This window comes from Corvus brachyrhynchos, unplaced genomic scaffold (assembly GCF_000691975.1).
Source record: "Corvus brachyrhynchos isolate BGI_N302 unplaced genomic scaffold, ASM69197v1 scaffold6, whole genome shotgun sequence".
Taxonomy (NCBI): Eukaryota; Metazoa; Chordata; class Aves; order Passeriformes; family Corvidae; genus Corvus; species Corvus brachyrhynchos.
Window position 1 is genome coordinate 1,246,210 of NW_008238632.1, and position 9,722 is coordinate 1,255,931.

Below are 9,722 nucleotides of genomic sequence, written 5' to 3' on the forward strand. Positions count from 1 at the left end.
CAGGGAGTTAATAGATTAGGAGAAATCCCTCTGGTGTGGAAAAAGACCAGAGGTGAGTTGAGAGGAAAAAGCATAATAAAATCACGGAGAAGGTGCGTAAGAAATCATTATGCACTTTGTAACACAGGAACTCCGAGAGCAAAACAAAGGAAGCACTCTTTCACACAATGCATAGTTAAGTTGTTGGATTCATCGCCTCAAGATACTGAGGCCAAAAATACGATTGTTTTCAAAATGAAATTTAAGATTCATATTGCCAGTAAACATAATGACCCAAATACGCCTTCTGTCTCAGAAGGTCCCTTACTAGAGTGCCAAAATCCTTTCTAGAGAAAGGATCACTCTGTTTGTCTTTTTTATACTCTAAGCAACTGCTGTTGGCTGTTGCCAGCATTACTTTTGGCACCAGTGTAGCCACTCTGCTCATGAATTCTCTCATTGCTAATTGAAGTTGAATACCTTTTGAGTTTTGAAACTTTTAATCAAGGATTTGAAAACTGCAGTTCACAGAGGCCAAGGTTTCATATACTTAATGGTAAAGTTTGAAGGATTCTGCTTATCAGAATAGGTATTAAAAGACACCTGTGAGAAATCTAGTCCCTTGAAGCTATTGCAAAGTAAAGACATGAGCCCCTGTTTTAAAATGTTTATTTATTCATTAAAGCATATTTTAAATATCTGTGTATAGACTTGAAAATATTTCCATTCAATGTTTATTAATAGTTAGGACTTGTTGTAGCCATGTCAGATAAATAGTATTGTTTCACTACGTACTTATGAGGGTCTTCAAATGATTAAGCTACTGAATTCTGCTAGGATTTTTTTGTGTCCCACAATTTCAAAAAGTTTTCAGGCTCAGATGGGTTTGTGTAATGATCCCCATTTGAGCTGGGGATCTGCAGAGAACAGGAACTCTCATGAGACTGCTGGTATTTCCTGTTTCTCATCAGAGCAGAAATAGAGTAGCAGAGGAAGAGCTCTTCTCTTAGCACTGTATTTGAGCTTCTGCCTGAATCTAGGAAGTGCCACAGTGCATAAAACTGAGAGAAAACAAACAAGCAAATTTAGTGTAACCTTTTTAAACCCTAGAAAACATTCCTATTTGGCTTTTGTTTGGACAGCAGTGGTTCACCCCTCCCTAGTCTTTTGTTCAAAATTAAGAACTGGCGTGCCTGAAATTTATGTTTCTGAAGTTAACTACATGCTTTCTGTACATATGTTGGCTATGAAGCTCTGACAGAAGTATTTTATGTTGTAAAGACAGAGGTACTGTAGAGTGGTACTCATCAAGCTGAACATAGTGTAAAATTTCCTTGTATGACTAAGAATATTTGTCTAAAGATATCACCTAATAAGGTATGCATTAAATTAAAATAGGGCGTAATTTATTTTCTTAATAGCTATCTAGCCATGTTTTCATAAAATGTGCAGTTATGGATAAAAATTGATATATATGTAGATTTTAAACCCAGAAGGTCAAACATCAATTTCAGGCAGTTCGAGAGTAGACAAGTTTGAGCAAGCACAGAAGGTTTCTATTGACATAAAGGATTATAGCATCACAGAATGACTAAATTACATTTGAGTCTTTCCAGAACACACCCATTTTACATTGCAATGGTTTTTAAAATTCACATTAAAATAATTGTAAAATTTTTTGGCTTTTTATAATTGTTTATTTTAATTATATATTTATAATAAAATGCATTAAAGTATAACTTATTCTAGACAAAATAATGCTGAGGAGTAGGTTGTTTTGTCTTTTTATATTTCAAATGTATTCCAGCTGCATCAGGCTTCAGTTGTTATTTTCACCTTGCCGACCACATGATTTTACTGTGGTGAATATGTGCGTAAGTGAGGTTTTTCTTGTGGATTTCCTGCAGATACTGGGGAGTTACAGATTGTGCAAAGGTAGCAAGACAGTTTATTATTCCGGATGTCAAGAGATGTAGAAGGTTTCTAAATTTTTTTTTTAAATATTCTTCTTTTGGTATATTAGAGGAAAACCTACTGTGAGAGCCCAAAATACAGTACCTAATTATCCTATCTGCGGTGTGTTGCTATGCTTTAAAGCCATTTCCTGTGAATAAATCACTAACAGAAGCAAATTTGTATTGCTACTGCTGAGACATTTTAGAAGCTCTACTCAAGATATTTTCTTAAAGACAACATAGATCACATATATGTAGTCAGATTCTTAATTTTCTTTTTTCACTAATTTTACAAGATTGGAAAAAAACATTTTCCTCCTACAATTAGTACTGGAAAGACTTTTAAACTGGGGAGAAACATATTGTTCTTAATCAAAATTCAGATAGCAAAAGTTTGCTATACTGTGCAGTTACTTTTGTTTGCCTCAGTGATAGAACTTCCTTGGCTTGAAGAAGGTAGTCCAATACAGTAATTACAGGAAATGACTAGTGAACTTGGAGAAGATGAAGGTTCTTCACCATCTGGAGGTGGGCCCTCCCATGCTTTAAGCAGCTTCTCTGGTGAATACAGAATCTGCACTGGCCAAAGTTAGATCCATCTGTTACTTAATTGTTTTTCAGTCCATTTCTCTTGGTGAATTCAGAACACTGAACTAGCATAATGTGTCCCTCTTCAGTGTTTCTGGCAATGGAGTGCACCAAAACAAAATTCAAAACCTGGAATACTTTAAGAATGTGATTGCCTAAAATCAACAGGCTGCTGCCTGAAACTAGCAAAGTGGTAGGAATGCTAAAAAAGGAACTGCTGAGAGTAGACAGCTTTCTGAATGTTTCCCCTTTCTGGAGCCCAGGCATAATCTGCTCTGGGCTTTCAGAAGGATCTCCTTATTCTATGGAGGTGCAATTCTCAGAGCACAACTCTAAACTCTTGCTTTAAAAAACACCTGGGCAGGACTTGGCTATTTTTTAAGATATGGGCAGAAGCACAGCTGGTGATGCCTGTCTTTTGTAGTATAGGTTACTGCTTAGAGCATTTGTATAGGAAGAACAATATAGGAACTTTGGTTAGTGATTTGCTCTGCTTAAAGGCTTTTATATGAATTACTTTCACCACCTGTAATAAAATTCAATTCAGAGACTAAAGAAAAGTAAAGGAGGATATTTTTCATTGCATTTATTGAAAGTGTGCAGGAAAAATTTCAAGAAACATTGAGTCAGGAAGAAAATCTATGAAGAATCAGCAATCTTTTGTAGTTTGCTACTTGTGTTTCTCTAAGAGCAAAAACTCATGGTCGCTAGGGTCTGTTCTGAGTATCACTCTTGTGTTTCACATAGAAAAATTATTTAGCAAAATACAGCAGTGGTCTCACATGGTAGTTAGCATGGTCCTGCATAGAAGGCAATATGTAAGTCTACTGACCTTTAGGGTATAATGTGGAGAGAGTGTACAGACAGAAGCTCCTTTGCAGGTCCTCTCTCTGAGCAGAATGCAACTTTGCTAACACATTTGTAGAGACCCCAGTGCTCCAGGAGATTTTCATGAATGGTTTGAGAATACCAATCAGACTGGCCACCTCACATATTTTAGCAGAAATATGTCTTCTGGATGCTGAAATTGATCTAGGCATCAAATTATCCAGTTCATTGTCACTTGGAAAATTCTCATCATCCTTAGAAGAATGCAGAGGACTCTAAGGGAAAGAATGAAGAGCGGAGGGTGTCTGGGAATCAGATTTAAATGCATAATCACCATTTAAATCCAAGGTGTATGCTAAGAACCTAAATTGTCTGTTGTATCTGCCCCACAAAGCCATTTTTACTTGCTGTTTTGCATTCTTTTTTCTTCAGTCCATTCTGCTACATCTCTGTTCCTTCCATTTATAATGGATTACTGCAAGGACTTAGGAATATCCTTAGATCTGCACACATGTGCACACATATTAAGTCACTGTATGTTCCTGCAGAAATTCTTTGCACTAGATTGTATGGATTTTACTTCATCAGTTCAAATTTATTAGATAGAATACATGTGCTGTAGTTCAAACTGCTTTATCAACATATCATGAATGTACTGCTGGACAGTACTTTCACTCTTAGTGATTTCAAGATGGCGTCATTTGTTGCGATACTACAGGAATGTGAAGCTTTTGGAAGGGAAATTCCCAGCAGGTTGGGGCCATATGAAGTCGTAACCAGATATCTAATCAAACTAATGTTTAGACTCCTCTATAAGTTTTCTCATGTGAATCCAGATGTTCAAAACCAGATAGTATGTTGCTGCTTACCTGGTAACCCTTTGGAGGTTATTAGCTCTAAACTCAGCCGTGCTGCCTTTGGTGTCTTCTTTAAAGGGCACAATATAACCTCTCATCAAAGTGTCTCAGAAAGAAGATGCAACAGGTAGGTAATATGCAAGGACTACATGTATTAATCACTGCATGATTCATGATTTCTTTTTACTAAACTCTCAGATTGCTGCTCCTTTATTTGAAGTTTGTCAAATGAAAAATTTCATTCAACGAAAATGAAACTTGCAAATATCAGCCTTCACAGAAAATTCTCTTTGCCCTCCATTAAGCATGATTCTTATTGTTCCTAATTACTCTCAAGACATCACTACATGAAATTTTCAGCAGGGTTAAAGATTTCATATCTGGCAACTATCCAGCAACATAAAGGACTTTTAACATTTATGAATTACAAAAATTTTTAATTAAAACCCTCCCCCAAAACAACAACCATTCCGTCTCCCAATAATTTTTAAACGCCTCTAAGAGTTACACAGACATGAGCCTTGGAAGAGATTTTTAGTCAGTGCAGAATGTAGCAGGAAGTTAGGTAGTTTGTTTGTTTTGCAGTGTCAGCAGAACACTGCTTACTCAGTACAGTCCAAAAAAGGGGTCTGCTTTTTAAATGGAAGTACAGTTCCCCGTGCTCCATGTTCCCACCAGTCCCATGGTGAATGTTTGTAAATCAGTGATTTCCTGTAGTGGGAGAGAAATGGGAATCCTTTGTCGTGAAAAAATACACCATAACCTATGGGAAAATTAAAACTTCCTAGTTTGTTTTATCCTTTCTGATCATGTTTTCTGTTCCTGGCTAGCACTGTGAGTGAAAATAGGTGAAAAAAAACCCCAAACAAAACAAAACAACTTTTCCTGTTGCTTGAGATTTGTAAAACACTGTCCATGTTAAATTCAAGGTGAACATTTTTACAAGATCTCACTTCGCCCTAGTCTTCTTACCACAGAAAAAAAATTCTAGTCTAGAGACGGTGTGTATTTGACCATTATATACACTGGGATATGTGTATAGATAGCTTTTTCCTTAATTTCTAGCGTTTCTTGACATGGGTTTTATGAGAAAAAAATCTCACCATGATCCCCTGAAATGATCTCTCCCTGTTCTTCCATCTGAATGCTGGGCTGGCACTGCTGTCTAGACTGCTTCAGCTATGCCTAAAATCTATGTGGTGTGCAAGGGTTTTCTTTCTGCATTCTGACAGCTCTTCACCCCTCTGTGTACCCATCCAGAGAGAGGCACCGGCCTTCATGGGAGATAGTGCCAGGTAGGTACTAAGCTTAGGACATGGGCAGAGTGAAGTCAGGTGAGATTCCAGGAGTTAAATACTGGATTGTTGAAGGCAGAACGAAGGAGAGATGAGATGATGAGATGAGATGAGATGAGATGAGATGAGATGAGATGAGATGAGATGAGATGAGATGAGACGAGATGAGACGAGGGAATGTTCCAAGTGGAGGTAGTGGTGTTTGTGCATTTATGTGTACATGTAGAGAGAGGAAAAGGGAAAAAGACCAAAGCAGATAGAGAAGCAAGAATATCAAGCAGGTAAAAAGCACAAGATAAGCGATATTTTTAGTATTCTTAGAAGAGTTTTCTCCCAGATCATCAGTTTTCAGCATAAGCAAAATCTTGGTAATATCAGCAAGCTGTACCCACACCCAGCTTATCCACCTCTGGAGACTGGATTGAATAGAAGGATTTCCTGGAATGAAATGTGGAGAAATGTTGACCAAAACATTAATAAATGAGTGCCATGTAGTTATCAAACATACATCAGTTGTCAAAGTCATCATGAGCCCAGTAAACCAATTGAAATGGTTAGTGTACATTTTCATTCTTTTTATGGTAAGAGAGGAGACAGTAATACAATAAAAGGAAGATGTGCCAGAGTAAGGTCTAGAGTTCAAGCAAAATACTTGAGTGTAGTCTGTTAGCTTCAGCTTATCTGCAGTAGTCCTAAAGATATTTTAAAATCAACAAATCCGTCCTCAATGTGATAAAAAAACAAGAGAGAGAAACAGGAGAGGTCTCATGGAGCAGAGATATGGGAGATCTGGTTTTCGTTTCTCTCTCTCCCATTAGCTTTTGGTGGACAATAATGATGGAGAAGTGAAAAGGTTTTCCCACATTCCCACTTTTCCTGCTTATTTCTTGTCACATCTACTTGGCATCTTGTCTACAGTTCATGCTGATATAAATCACATCCACAGTGCTGTTACAGTGGTCAGCAAGCGTGTGCTGCACTGACCCTGCTCAGCTGCCGGGATGGGTGCAACCCCACAAGCAGCCTTGCTTTAGGCTGCCCAGGGGTTCTGCTTACCCCTCACAACAGGGGCCTCATAGGAGGGACCCTACAAGTACGTGGCATCTCTGTGAAATCCAGAGAGACAGCGGGGCACGGCATGGCACAGCACACCTGCCCCGTCCACACCTAGAATTGTGAACAAAGGTCCTCATGAAGGGATGGCATAAACCTGATTTCCCTGCTTTGAATGTGATCCCTGAAATAACACCAAGTTTTCTCAGCTGTTCATGCTAAAAAAATGTGCAAGGCAGGCCTGTAAATGATCATGGACCCAGACCTTTACTTGTGGCGCAGTGTAGATGTAATCATATGGACTAGCAGAACAGGGGTAAGTATGTACAATGACTTTCTCTCTACTAAATAATAATATGCTGCATAATAATATTTCCTTCCACACACATATTTCTAGTATTTTCTTTTCAGGGAGTAATGCAATGAACTGTGTTTTTTACATTGTAATATTGCTTTTTAGATATTTATTTAAAAATAATTTTAAACTTCTAACTTTCCAGGAAAGAGTTACTTCATTATTACAGAGATACTAGCTGTTACTGCACATCTTGGCCTGTTTCCACGAAAATAGGAAAATAACTTTACCAGATGCTGAGGAGTCTTTTGCACAGTGGGAGCAAGTCTATCTGAAATAATGAAATAACATGAAGAATGATGCCGTCAAAAAGCGTTTCCTTAGGAAAACACTGAGAGCCTTCCTTAGGATTCAAAATGTAAATGCACATTTTTCCACTTTAGTGCTATGAAAGGAATCCTCTGTTCCAACAAGGTGACCATAACGTTCAAAGGTAGAGCTATCAAGTAGTTAAATATGAACTAAATTATTTTTGCTACTGCTGACTATGAAGTGGAAGGTTGCACCTTCTTTCTCTGCTTTCTTCTCTTTATGTCCTCAGTTTTTCAGAGCAAAATTAGCTTCCTATAATTTCTTTCTGGAAGAGGTCAAAGGGCAACAACAGTACCACTGTTGATGCTGAAAGATTTTCAAAATATGTGAAAAGGAATATTGGATTCATAGGATCAGTTGTATTTTATAACCCCATTTAAATCAATTAATATAATAGTTACTTAATATGACAATATTTGACACACTTTGTGCAATTTCTAGTTTATTCTGGATATGTAATTTCTGATAATAAATTTAAATAAAAAGTGGTACATTGGGCCTTTTAAATACTGCCTCTGCAAAGGAGATTTTTGTTTTTTAATCTCCTCCTACCACCATTTTGAAACAGCTTTTGTTCCCACATTTCCTTGCTCTCATACCAAAACTCAGTCTGGATTTTAATGCTTATGTCAAAAAATCTTTCATATTGGTCTGTAAGATGATGTTTAAAAAATCAAGAACCGATTCACAGAATTCCACAGAATTTTGTGACAGTCTGAATGGAATCATAGAAGTGAATGTCAAAATCTTATTTTGAAAGTTTGAAGGACTGCTAACAGAAGGAGTAATAGTGAGCAAAGCACTGTAGGTTTCCTACAGTGGAATAACTCGGAAAAAAGAGAAGCAGAAATCATGCTGAATTTACATTGCATGTGTTCGTGACTTCTCTAGGTTACCTGAGGTGGTATCTGAACATCTCTTCTAAAGTTGCCAGTCTCTAGGCAGAGTGACATTACTATTCTGAGACTGTCCCAAGCATATGTGTGAGTGGTATGTTAGTATGTTGAGCCCAGCCTCTTGAGATAATTGGAGACAGCTTGGAAAAAAAACTGTCAGTGGAAAAGGAAGTTATTCTAAAACACATATTAAGTGCCACTGCTATTTAATACACACATAATTAGAAATACTATAAATAGACACGTTAGTCTTCTGGTTGCTTCAGCTGTAGCAGAAATGTTTAAAGTGAATGATTGTGTAAGTCCCTTCTTGCCATATGATGAAGGAGAAGGTTGGACATGACCTATCCATTAGCATGCTGACATTTGCATCACGAGGTTAGAGTAATGTGAGATAGATTATAACTTACGTAATGAACTTTTGAAAACCTGTTTAGAAGTGGTTCCAAGAGGTTGGCTTTTTTATTATGGAGAATCTGAGGCTGGGCCCATTGGGGAATTTGAGCAGAGATCCAGAATATGTTCCCAAATCCTCTTGCAGAAAAGAACCTCAGGAAAAGGGCAGGAAGATGAGAGTGGGATATCTTTGGAAGATTAATTACTGAATGTGGAAAAAGAGTCTTGAGGAGTAACAGTTCTTCCCTCCTTTGAAAAGTATTTCCCATAACCACCAAGACTAATCATGAGCTATGGTTCCTCTGTGTTCCATCAGCTGAAGTCTTGGAGATTTAGTTGTAGGCTGCATTATTAGAAAATAGATTACTTTGATTGTTTGACAGATTCCTAATAAAAATAGAATAAAAAATATAATCAGTAAAATTTTGGAGACAGCATGAAACAGAACCTCCTTCTGTTTCACTGTAAAAGTTTCGTGAGGGTTTTCTTTTTCTATCTTGTATTAACCCATTTTCCTTTCAATTTTTTAATCCATGGTTTATACTATGCATTACAGAATGTATTGCTAAATTACTTTTAACTGTCTCAGTGTAGTGATATATACAAAGTCATAAATACATTAGCGTCTTCAAACCTATTTGTTAAAAACTATTTGTTAAACCAAGTTGTTCACAATGTAGTTGTTAAAATACACTACATTGTTTCCTTTCTTTTAATGATCAGTAGTTAAATATAGCTCAGTTACAACATCAAACATCTGAATAATAAACTGAGATCTAAATTAGTAAACTTAATTATACAAAAACAGGGAAACATCTGTCTCCCATTGTATAAAGCATACTTGCTTTGGAAAAAAGAGACATCAAATCCTAAAGTTGTAGTTTGGGATACAGTGTGTTATTTTTTCACAGGATAGATCAGTTAATAAAAACAATATGCGTATTTTTCTGAGTCAGACTCTTTTTTTTGCTTTCAATTAGATCTGATTTTCAAAGCAATTTTAAATCTGAAAATACTTACTCTGTAATTATACTTAGGGTTTATTTACCTTTGAATTGCAAGATTTCCTGCAATGACAAAACCAGTATTCTTGCAAAACATTTTTGGTTTTCAGCAACAGGTCCAAACTTTTCCAGAACCTATAGGTCTCAGGTTAAATAATACCACACCTGGAAAATAGTATGAAAAAATTAAAAGGATGTATTAAT

The 9,722-nt window shown here is 36.7% G+C and overlaps 1 long non-coding RNA gene across 1 annotated transcript in view; it reads right to left on the bottom strand.

Moving 5' to 3' along the window:
* Positions 1-1,735: 1,735 nt before the first annotated feature.
* LOC108447409 overlaps positions 1,736-9,722 on the bottom strand; it is a 14,206-nt gene continuing 6,219 nt past the window's right edge. The window contains exons 2-3 of the long non-coding RNA XR_001862957.1: positions 9,563-9,683; positions 1,736-8,901 (exon numbers count right to left, since the gene is read on the bottom strand). This is a non-coding gene — a long non-coding RNA (uncharacterized LOC108447409). The remainder of the gene's footprint in view (positions 8,902-9,562; positions 9,684-9,722) is intronic.